The sequence below is a fragment of the Pungitius pungitius genome, chromosome 20 (assembly GCF_949316345.1).
Source record: "Pungitius pungitius chromosome 20, fPunPun2.1, whole genome shotgun sequence".
NCBI classification, from domain to species: Eukaryota; Metazoa; Chordata; class Actinopteri; order Perciformes; family Gasterosteidae; genus Pungitius; species Pungitius pungitius.
In genome coordinates this window covers 4828757-4840527 of record NC_084919.1, presented here as the reverse complement: position 1 = coordinate 4840527, position 11771 = coordinate 4828757, and positions in this window count along the sequence as shown.

Genomic DNA, 11771 nt, shown 5'->3' with positions numbered 1-11771 from the left:
GAAATGTTGTTGTACATGTAATGAATTCAAATGTAACGATCAGGTCAGTTTTAGGGACCAACCTATTCTCGAACTTAAAATGCCAACAGTTAGCAAAAGTACTTTTTAATACTTTACTAATGGTGATCGTAAAGGTAATGCCATGTAAGTTATGTGGCAAAACAATAGTAAAGTGGAGATAAACTCAGGCGCTATCCCAACTGGCCATTGTTGTATGTGCCCATGCATTTCGAACATATTTGGGTTTGGCCTTTCTCAATCCAGGACATGTAAGGGGCTGGGTTTGTTACCGCACCACCGTTCTAGTAACAACTTCAATCAGTGGGCAGAGATTGTCTTAAAAGGGACCTTTGGGGAAAAGTCCGGTGTTTTGAGCTATATTGGCTTTCACATCCCATGTGCACTTTCCCTTCTTTCATGACCTGGCTCTTGGGCCACGCCAACAATGGAAGGACACAGGGTTGCAGATGGCACGTGTAAATGATTTGGTATTCAACAACACAGAGTGAGGACTGCTCCGGACGGGTCTGAAATACCACAGGAAGACCGGCTCCAAGTTGTGCTAACGAGGGCGACAAAAAAGCAAAGGGACAAGCACACACATACACCCAGAAGGCCCTGCTCAAGACTAAAGGGCCGTCACACTTTAAAACGAGATAGTTATTTTGACCGTCTAATGCACATGTGTCAAACTCAAGGCCCGCGGGCCACATCCGTCTGCCCGTCCAGTGCGGCCCGTATCGCCAGAGCGCACCGCCGGACCGTCAGCGCGCACCCCCCACCCCATCAGCCGGACCGATTGTCAGTGGCCCGCGTTCGGTCAAAGTGGGCAGCATCTGGCCCGAACCTGAAATGAGTTTGACACCCCTGGTCTAATACATATGGGGAGGGATTAAGTGCTGCATCTCATTCAAACACTAAATGGTTCCTCCGTGTTAGAAAACTCGGCTGCAGTGTTGCAGCAAAGGAAATCAAATGAGTTATAGCATCTAATTGAAATTTCTGCCAGAAATATGTCCACAGAGCCAATATTTTTACTTCAGTTTTGACTGAAACAGAAAAATGAAACAGATGCTCAAGTTCTAAACTAAAAAAGCAAGACAGAAAACTAGAACACTTCCTCAGTTACAAGACCTACAAGATGTAGCACTGCAGAATAATGAACTACTAACAAGGCAACCATAATTCATCAAACCATTTAGTATGCATTTAGTATGCTATTTTCACTGAAATATGGGAGGGAGTAAAATATTAAAGTCATAATCCATCATTCTGATGTCTACACATTCAAGTAGGCCGAACAAACAAGAGAGTTAAGAACTGAATTTGGTGAAGAATTGTAACCTGAAAGACTGATGTTAGACCTCTAAGTAATGAGGTGGGATAAGACTACACTAATGTGGCCTTATAGTAATGTGGCATCCACCATCTTCATGTGTTCTGATATGGATCTTTAAATACAATCTCCAACATTAACATTACATTAATCAAATATTTATGTATTCCAATAAAAATGATACATTTGTGTAACATGTCTGAAATGATTTATAAAAAAATAGATTACCTTGGAGGATATTGTTATACACCAATATCACTTATGCACTTGTATGCTCAAATTAACTAAGTATAATGTAAAAATGCAAAAACCCAAATGAAATGGGTTTGTTAACCCAGGTCAAGTCATGTACTGTATCGGCATCCGTGACATACCTGGAAGCAGGAGATCAAGTACTGTGTGCCTGGGGCCAAGCTGTGCACAGATGTCATTCTACTTTGCCAAATATACAGCGGGAGCACTTAGTGCAGTAACAGAGATGTGTTCATAGAAAGTCAAACTGACATGTCGACTTCCTCTACGGGACCTTGGAGGCCTCTGGCCTCTTGATCTTTACATCTGCTACAGCAATACTGGAGCATGTGTACGTCACCCTGATCTCATGCTGACAATTTTCCAGAGTGCACACCTCCATCAGGGGGCATAGCAGGGAGCCACAGCAATCTACCATGCATGATGTAAGTATGGCACATAAGTGTGAAATACAAGTCAGGAGTTCAGTACCAAAAACAAAAGGTTAAAAAAAGAATGGATGGCGAAGAATCCACTTTTGATGAAGTGATCAATATTTAAAATGATTACATTTGTTTTGTTACTGATTTTGGATGACACTGGTTGACGTTGACGTTGTGTGATGTCAAATGCAGGTATTGTTAGAACTGAGTTGTTGCATTCCCCTTAACACCTATACCATTATCCTCCGCCCTATGTTCCTCGATTTTGCTCTAATTTTCCCCTACCCGAAAGCATGAGTCACACAATGATGGGAGAGACAGGTGGATTTTACTAAAAGTTCAGGCAAGGTCAAAACTGGGAGATTCCTCAGTAGGCAAACAAATCCAGAGGGGCAGGCAAGGAATCCGTAGACGAGAATAGGCGGGGTCAGAGCCAGGATGGCAACCAAATCTGAGAAGGAGCAGACAGGGAATTCGTGGTGGAAAGGCAGGCTAGGTCAAAACAGGATATCGGGCCAAATCAGAAACGCTGGAAAACTTGGCAAACGCACAAGACAATCTGGCAGGGAACAACATAACGTGATGGGCTTAAATGGTGAGGGGATGTGCTGCAGGCGAGGAGGGCAAGGAGAACCAGGTGAGGATAATGAGCTCATGATGTGGGAGGATCTGAAAAGATAACATGGAGGTAAGATGAAAATAAACTATGGTGTGGTCAAATGGGTGACAAACCTTTTTATCCCTCATTTAACATTTTGTAAATCCCAAATAAGGCTCCATAAGGCACCTCATCAACGTTTTGTCTATCTCAACTAAGGCCCTATCCCTCAGCACTATCTCTGGCCCATGTTAAAATATGCAAGCTTCAACATCCAGTTCCTAGCTCAGCTGGTGCTGCAAAAGGCATCAAAGGCCCTCAAGGACTAGTACAGAAACTTCACGCTGCTCTGCAGCAGCGTCTCAACCCCAGCTCTGACTTTCCTTCAGCTGCAGCCGTAACCTCCGGTTGACCCCGCTCTCTGTCCACCCACTCTCACACATGCTATGACTGCTTGCATCCCAAACCCCTCAGAATGATTCAAGCATGATGGATCTTCTTCCTGCCAAAAAAGTGTTCAGGCGCCTTACTGCTGCAAGGAGATCCACCTTCGCTCATGTGGGCGGAGAGAGAAACAGAAAACTCTGGTCAGGAAATTCTTACTTTGATCAATTTGATTGCTCATGCAGACATTTCAGTTCTATTTTTTTTAGTGAAGGAACTCATTTCACTTTTCTGTCAATGTAAATATATGATAAATGTTATTAAAATAATAACTTTTAATAACTATTTTCACTCAAATTAGGAATAGTTTGGGCAAAATATAAAGCATTACCGTATTTTCGCGACTATACGGCGCACTGAATTACAAGGCGCACCTTCAATAAATCGCCAATTTTAGAACTATTTTCATATATAGAGCGCACCGGATCACAAGGCGCATAGAAGTAACTGCAGTAAAACGTTTGACTGGGGCTGCGTTATGTATCCACTAGATCGGGTTGTGCTAAATCAAACGTTATTAAGCGTTCTGAAAACTCTTCACTCCCATGGTAACGTTGTTCAAACGTTAATGTGGATATTAACAATATCTCTGAACCTCCAACTTTCGTTCTTGATTAATGAAAACATTCTTGGCAAATGCTTTGGTGCATCTTGCACCGAGAGGCAGCGCTGGAACAGACGGTGGCGCCTCGCGGCGGACTGTCAGCGCGATCCCGACATCCAACTACGAGCTTTAATATACTGTAGCGACTCTCGCTAATGAATCTCTGGACAATGTGCTTATCTTCTGGTTTTATTGTGGAGAAACAGGCTACTGTCGGCCGTAGCCTGCGCCGAACAAAAACACACCATCGCTCTCCAAAACAACAACAATTCCCGCGTCCCCATAGGTGGCACTAAGATGAGTGACGTCACATTGTGCGCCATTCACTGACCATCCCAAAACTCTGTAAAGTGCAACGCCGCTCCAGAACATGAAAACACAGTCCGTTACAATACGCTGTTGGAGCTGGAATTACCGCGGCTGCTGGCACCAGACTTTCCCTCCAATCGATCCTCGTTAACCAGTATGGATCAGCCAATTGATCCATATATACGGCGCTCCGGATTACAAGGCGCACGCGCCGTTTTTTTAGAAAAAAAATGATTTTAAGTGCGCCTTATAGTCGCGAAAATACGGTACATATTCTTTTGCAAAGTGCATTGCCACTTGGACTGGAGTACCAGCAAACCTTTCATTTTTCAGGAATCAATTTCATCATATCCCCCATCAGTGAGAGTCTTTTGTAAATCAACGCCTGTATTTTAGTTTCACTCTTTGACATTTTAGGATGACACACAAAACAGCAGGAGATCAAATCCTAATGGCTTATCTGGATGAAAGCCAATATCAAATTGCATGCATTTCCAACGTGTCAAATACTGAATGTGTATGCTTGTCAAAAAACAGCTTATTGAAATATGTTTCATACCGTCAATATTTTTTTTTCTCTATTAAAAGTAGAATAAAAAACAACAAGCCTGTGTCTCAAAGCTTTTCTAGCGGATCCTAAATAAATTGCCTTTTTGTGTGGCTCATTGAGGATTCCATAATAGATTGTCCACCCAGTATACTGAAATGGAGCTTTACGTCTATGCTTCCATAAACAGACAATCATTCTTAGTAAGACACGTTGTTTTTGTTTTCCAAAAATTCAACCCTTATCCGGGCACAGCCCTGCGATGTCTGAAACCTTCTCGGACACTGACCTCAGACATGCACTACTCCATTATTTCAAAGCCAAAACAGTCAAACCAAAGTCACATTTGGCCATTGACTCCACAGACTGTACTTTCTCCCCCAAAAAACAATGCTCCAGGAAAAAATAAGATCGATGATGTCTTTCTGCATTCTAAGCAGCAATGAGCTTTCAGCAAGTCATTAGTTTGTTGCAAGGAGAGTTGATGGAAAATGGGGCTTTCAGACATTTTCCACACTGCTGTTGTTTCGTATTATTGCATAGTAACAATTGTATGCCACATATTTTTAAGCTCTCTGATGCACACAAAGAAACCAACTGGTCTTTAAAAAAAATGAATAATATGCCCAACCCCAGCCCAAGTATACTGAGCGTCTTGGCCCCTTTGGATTCCATTGGGCCTGAAAGGTCTGAAACATCGTTGGTTTGGGTCTTATCGTAGCCTAGTTCTGTCACTGCCCATTCGCAATTTGTCCAGCTTTTTCTATCAGCAATTCAAAATAGGCTTTCTGTTTCCCATTGTCAGCGATTTCCGCCAGTTGGAGAAACAGTGACCAATTACAGCTTTGAAGGCTTTTCTTCTCATCTAGCTAGCAAGAAATTGACACATATGGACATATATATTTGAATATCATGCATTCCTCTGCTTATAAACTATTTTAACTGGTAAAAAATCCCATAATACCGTTCATGCGTAAGCACACAAAAAAAGTCAGTTATTGTAGTTCTTTTACTTGTCTGCTAGGCATCTGGTTATGAAAAGGAAATAAAAAGTCAGAGATTAGACATTTTTTCTGTGGATGCTATAAATGATGGATTGAAAATTTATGATCATCTCACTATTATATATACAATTAAGATAATAGATTTTTTGTTTCAGTTTCCACAGGAACTCCGTGACTGTTCAAAAAGAGGGGCAAATCTGGACAAAGATTATTTTTAATGAATTAATTAATCATTTGCCAATTTATTTTGCCTTGCTGCTAACAATGTTGTGAAGTCAGCAACATTTTCAGGTATCACAACCATTACAACCAGTGGCTCTACAAACAAAAAATAAAAGCCAGAGAGGTTTTTTCTTTACTGGTCCCAGGCCAGGAGGGAGCCTGCTCGCCATTTCTAACCCATCTAGAAGGCCATTAGAGGACTAGTCAACAGGGAGGAGTCCAGTGTCATCCCATTAGAAGCTAGCTTGTAAATCAGCTCATCGGTATGCAGGAGGGTCACTGCGGCACCTTTCCCCAGCACAGACTCTTTCGGCCTCATGTAAGCTAGTTTGATCCAGCGATTTTCTTTTCCTCTGCTGCACATTATGAAATTAATAATTAATGTGTAATACTCTTTTGATTCACTTATCAATTTTAAAGCACAAACAGAATGGAGAATGGGCTCCTGCTGGCAGCTTTTTACCCCCGAGGACAAGGCAAGATGAGTGTAAAGTAATGAGAGAAACCAAGCAATAATGTCCCTGAAATGATTCCATGTAAACAAAGTCGAGATGGATCTTTCTCGTGTTGAGAGCTGAGTGGAGCACCCTGATCCAATAAATCAAAAAAAGGATGAACCATTCATTATTTCTAAACAATAGTATCATGTTACAAAGACAGTAAAGTATTACACAGAGGTCCATAGAGATTGATTTATACCATTCAGTTACAAAACGATTCACTTACACAAATACCCTTTTGTACTGATAATTACTGTAGGTGTTCCAAATTAAATGAAAGGCCTAGTGCTACGTACGGAATAGATTGTTTTGGCCATCGTATATTGTCAAGTTATAATTTTTTGCCATTTTAAGATACCCACCCACCTCAGTCTCATTTTCAATGCAAGTCTGTTGGTTATATACATATGTATAAAGAGTGACAATATACATGTTTATGTTAATGTTAAGGGTGTAACTACATAACATTATTTTGCAGGCACTAAATTATTGTTATTCCAAGTAGCTTCCACAGACACGTTAGTCCCAACACTGTGGTCATGTAAAATAATAATATATAAATAAATAATATATATATAATGATAGCTGGATATGTTAATGTTTGTTGATACATTTCATAAAGAGTGTGCTAGAAAGAAGCTCAGTCACAGGAGATTGCTGCATGACCACGTTAATATTAATAATTCATTAATTGAAATTATTAATCATGGTGTTCTGTTGTGTTCATTTCTAGTTGGTTGATTTTAATTCACAGCACAAAATAGCAGTCTCATTACAGCTAATACTAAATCCATAATGATACAGAAATGACATACTGGGGTCGGTGCTGTGTCTGTGTGCGTGTTAGTTTTCAAGTAATGGGTATGTCAATGGCTTCCCAAACCAGTGTATTGCATAATCAACGGGTTAGTAAAGGGGTTGTGTATAAAAAGAGCATACTGACATGAGAGGACTGTTGATTGCAAAGACATAACTGATCTTCAAGAACAGAGGATATGGTCAACTTTATAAATTCCCATCTCTCTACTGTACACAGCCTATTAGTAGCATGGCATAGTGCAGGGGTCCCCAACCTTTTTTGCCTTTGCGGTTGGCGAGGGTAGTATTTGTGTGAAAAATGCAAATGTTGATCTGATCAGTTGCTGCGCTCGGCCAGAAATACACTTGGGTTAAGCTTGGGAAATCAGTCAAGAGGGTTAAGCACATGTAATTGAGAGAGAATCTGGTCATTTTTCAAAATAACAACATTTTCTGAAAAAAAAGTTTAAAAAAACACCAACCCAGTGGTTGGGGACTTCTGGCATAATGCTTTTCATATAGCTGTTACTTATTTCATGTTTGCAATGTATGTGTTGCTTTCAGAAATATGTATTGCAAGTGTGGCTCCTCCCAGGAGCCCTGTGCTGTGCACACCGTGTCAAAGCGGTGGAGAATCACGGAGCACTATGCCTGTCATTCGGCAAACGACCGACGCGGCTTCATCTAGGTACATGCTTCCTGACAGCCTAATTACACCGGGGCGCTTTTAATTGTCACAAATTGTCAGTGCGTGGCGGATCATGCGAGAGATCTAAAGCGCACAATGAAATATTATTCTCAATGTATCTGTAGCCCCAGCGCCACACACACAAACAAAATCTGACAAAAATGTAAAGACGGTTTGGTTCTTTAGGGCTCCTAAAGAACCTCTCACTGTAATAATAAAGGGAGGCCTGACTGGTCATCTGAAAATGAAAGAAAAAATGGCTAAACGCAGTTTATTGACTCAACTGGAGGGAGATCTGGGAGTGCGAAACAATTGCAGCACACTTGGAGTGACCCGTGGATAAACATATTACTCAATTAATCTACAATGGTCCCATCCCCAAACCATCCCTGACATTCAACCGAGCTGAAACTGGAAGCATAGTGCGAAATCCTATTAGCTTCCGTTGAATGCTAATCCATGAAACCAATAAGCACCAATTAAAAGTTTGAAAACTCAAGGGCCAGAAAAAATGATGCACCAATAACAGGATTATACATTTCAAAGCACGCCCTGCTTGACTTGCTTATGACATACTCAATACAAAGGGTTTTAATTCAGACTAGAAAATGCATTTCCTGCTGAAAATGCGTTGTAATGCATAAACCTGAAAGTAATTTAAAAAGTTGACGCTTTGTTGCGTAAAATAAAGACCAAACGAAAAGAATCAAAACGATCTCCTGTCATTCGCGTAAGAAAATAAAGTCACGTGTCTGCAGCTCAATGACAACACCGAAGGAACAACGTCACCCCCCCCCCCCCGGTTTACAACTTGGAACTGCCGCCAGCAGACGGGCAGCGCGTGGGAAAATGCCGGTGTCTCGTACGTATAAACGTATAAATGCACTCCAACAAATATGAACGTATTTGGACCATGGACAGGAAAAAAGTTTTATTAACCACTATTTATAAAATATTATTCTTTATTTTGTTGTCCAAAGGGACATTACAACCTGTCACTGCCGACATTTCCGTCTTACTTGCTACTAATTGGTAATGTAGCTTTTAAAGAACAGTTTCAGTTTTTCTATCAAATGCAGAAGACAGGACCAGCAGTGGCGCTCCATACTTTTGTATTCACGATGATTCCGATTTTGAAATCAATGACAGCCAGGCACGAAGATGAATGAATGAGTGTGTAGTGATCGGTATCATTTGTGTGTACCTGCAGACTCATAATCCAAAGAAAAGGTCTGTCCTGCACCTGCTAGCCTTTACCGAGGCATCTTCTTCCAAATTACATGTAAATCCATAAACCACGGGTGCAAAACGTGGGATAACTGACTGGCCACTTAGGGTCATGCAAACAACACACTTAATGTTGATTTGGTAAACTCGATGGCAAGCGGCTGTTTGTTTACACATGCAGCAGTTATGGAGTAACACAATGGCTTTTTATTTGGAGTCTGCTTGTGTCCACCTTAGGAATGTTCAATATTCACTTTCTCTTAGCCGTGCTTTCTGGTCTCCACACACTCCTGAGGGAAATATCTGGCTCTTCCGCTGCTCTTTAGCTGTGCTCAGCGGTAAAGAGTAAAGTTGTACGTCAGGCAGCGAAACAATGAGGTGAAACTTGCAAGAGGAATGCAGCAGACTTAACAGTTCTCTGTAGGTTCATTAAGGTTCCCGGCCTTTTTTGCAAATTGTCGTTTGATACTTACTACTTAAATATTATAGTAGCCACTAGCAAGTTTGACTTTGGATTCTAACCACGATACAGGTGGCTTTGACGAACAAACATAATGAGCACCCTCGAGTGAAATTCTACAGTCGGGTTTGTAGAAAATAATAAAAATCATTGTATTTGTTAAATATTGTGTACAAAATCCTGCTTATGCATTTATAGTCATTTGTAATAATATGAAGACAGAAAGATTCCAGTACACAAAAAAGACTAAAGAAGAAGAGAAAAATACTAAGCTTCATTTTAAATTTTACATGTATCTAATATGGTGCTACAGCTATAATAAACAGTTGATGGCTTTTATATTTGATGACAAATAAAAGCACCGTGCCAAAAAGATGGAGGGAAGTAATGCATAAAGGTATGCAATGCCGGTCAGTCATGTCGACTTTACAAGGTGCCTGGCCAGGTGTCTAGAGTCGTAAGCTAGTAACTCTTAAAGGTGCTTTTTACTGTTTTACTGACGAAGCCCTGATGTTCATTTGTTTGGTTATCAATGGAATGATCCACCATGAGAATACAATGTCTGTGTGAATATTGTGCTTCATGTGGCGTTACTATGACACTCATCAACAATAATCTTTCAATAAAAGAAGAATTGAGAAAATGCTCTGGTAACAATAGCATGCCATAGGACTTAATTAAAAACGTCCCAGATACTGTTGAAGCATAATGGCTAACAGTGGTGAAGGTTCCCCTGCTAAGTTCCTGTATACAGGTCCCTCTGAGACGCAGGTACCTGCGCCCATTCCCCAGAGGGGGTTCTGGGCGACCTTCCACTTAACGGGACGGTCAGTCCACCCAGCTGGGGCGCCATGCTCCCTGCTACCCCTGCCCACTAGAAATGTATGATAAGTCTGCACCACTTAGTTCCTTTCACGATGCATCAGAGGCCAGGTGACTGTGATGTTCATCTCCAGAGGCGGCGGCATGCCTGTGCCAGGGAGCAAAGTGATAATTCACTTCTGAAGCCATTTTAGCACATACTACATTACTAGGCTGAAGAGATTGCTATGTCTGTCTTTGGGTCCAATGCACCAAGACAATTACAAAAGTAAGCCATGCATATCAGTCATGTGCCGGCTTGAAATAAAGCCAAGCCATCACTCTTCACATCATGCACCCATATAACCTTGTTTGGGAAATTGGACACTGTGGCGGTTATTTATTACTCATCACATCTAACTCATTATAGACTGATGTCACCTTTCATTTATGAAAATTTCCATATTCTATTTCACTCCCTAACATGGTGATAAGTATGGGCAAGGTGGTCTGTGATGCCATTTATTCCCCAACCAAAAACAAAATATTTCCAGTCTGCCCTTCTTTGTTGCCTGTACTCGGCATGTGGAACAGTAATACAGCATGAAAACACAGCATAATAGACTACGTTCTTCTCAAACAAACGACTGCACAATTATTAGCTTTGTTATTATTATATATATGTTATTATTTCTGAGCTCAGACTAAATTAGCAAGATGTTCACATGGAAAGTCTTCTCTAAAAACCCCAATTTTATCAAGATGAAAACTTGTTGTAGCTGGGCATTGTCTATTTCATTACATACTTTTATCCAAAGCGACTTACATTGCATTTTTAACCCATGGTTTTTTACATTTTTGGTTCATGTCTGTGTGCGCACTGAGGTAGCCAATCACAGGGAACCAGTGCAAAGCAGGAGTGGAATTGAAGTTAATTTATATCACAGCCAGACAAAAGTACAGTGGGAACCTCTTGTAGTGATCAAGTCTGTCTGTGTGAAATTCGGTGCTGTAAGCTGTTGATTGACATTCATTACTTATTACAAAATTGTATCTACCATTTCAAAACGGCAGTACAATTGTTTTAAATGGTTCAAATTGAATAACTGTAGTTTAGATTAATCAAATATAAAATAGTAAAGTCCCAACTGAAAATAATTTAATATAAAATATGGCACACTGTGGTTATAATTGGGTCAAAACAATATTGTACTGCTTACAGATAGCGAGTCTTCTTCCCTCTTTGTTAACCTGTACATGAAAACCAAAAATAAACTTGATTACTTAAAGTGAATTATTTGAACAATCCTACCCACACTTTGATCCGCATTTGACCTCTTCCCCTCAAACTTCTCCATCCCCATTCATGTATCACACCAAGATTACAAATCCCTGGGATGCAGGCAGCAGAAGGGTTTTACTACCAGTCTTGTTATTCCCTATATGTCGTCCGAATAAAGTCATGTTTGTCACTAGAAAAGGTAGAAAAAAATCCCTCTTTTAACAGAATAGAGCACAGTATAGAGCAGCGGATCCCGGGCTCGCCTCATCTCCTCGGC